We start from the raw sequence: 1092 nt of genomic DNA, 5'->3' as shown, positions 1-1092 counted from the left end.
GGATCGTAAAACTAAATTAAATGTGTCTTTTAACATCTCTAATGTTGTTTTTAACCGGTTCAGATCCCCCATCCTTTCCAATGATTATAATTTTTCTAGATATTTAGATCCATGATAACGTGGAATCAGCTCCACCCAAATGCACAGACTTATTTGATGGGATGTCTGGCTGCCAGTCACAGTGTTCCATATCATCTAAATTGGACTACAGTAGAGCCACACCCCCAGTTTTACAAGCATTGCTGATCATGAGGAAAGGAGGTTGCGTAAGGCACATATCAGTCTATTATTCATATAGCTAAAAATACATAATTTGTGTTTAAACAGCATTTAGAGTAAACATTAGATGTTTTATTACTTAAACACATAAAAAATCATATAAAGATTTGCAGCTTTTATTCAGGTTTGTTTTTTAAATGTCAGTCGATTGGAATGGACGGTGGATCTAAATGTCACTGGAAAATGAACAGGAGAAATAGGCCTACACTTTATACAGGGAAATACTGTTCAGATTTTATTTGCTGCTGATGCAATATTTTATTGTATCTTATTGATTATTGTCACAGAATTTTCATCTCTGGAGGTTTTCCGCAAATTATCTTCAGAAGATACTTCAGAAATTAATTATATTTTGAGTCACAATAACACATTAATTATTTATGAAAAGCAATGAATGAAATTAATCAGATTCTAATAGTAAAATTCATCATTTCACAGGGTCATTTTTCTTCCATTTTACAGCCACAACCGCAGCAACGGAGTAGGCTATGATGAAGCCCACAACAAAGCACAACTTTCACAACTTTGAAATGAAGTTGGTTGTGGTTTGCTCCCTGAAAGACAGGCGCACAGAGGCCCAGTAAAGAAACAGACTTTTAAAGCACTGATCATGAGTAACACAAATGTATTCCAACAAATCATGGGTTTATTATTTTCACCACCTCTAAAGCACACAGTCAATGCAACCCCACTTATGCATCAATAAGTGATTGGATGGTTCAAATGACTTTTTCCTACTTTTTCATAAATGATAAACACACTTGATACTTAATTTTGTATCCAGATATTTTGCACAAATCGTCTCTGAAAAAA

The sequence above is a fragment of the Plectropomus leopardus genome, chromosome 13, assembly GCF_008729295.1.
Source record: "Plectropomus leopardus isolate mb chromosome 13, YSFRI_Pleo_2.0, whole genome shotgun sequence".
NCBI classification, from domain to species: Eukaryota; Metazoa; Chordata; class Actinopteri; order Perciformes; family Serranidae; genus Plectropomus; species Plectropomus leopardus.
Note: the sequence above shows the minus strand (reverse complement) of the source record.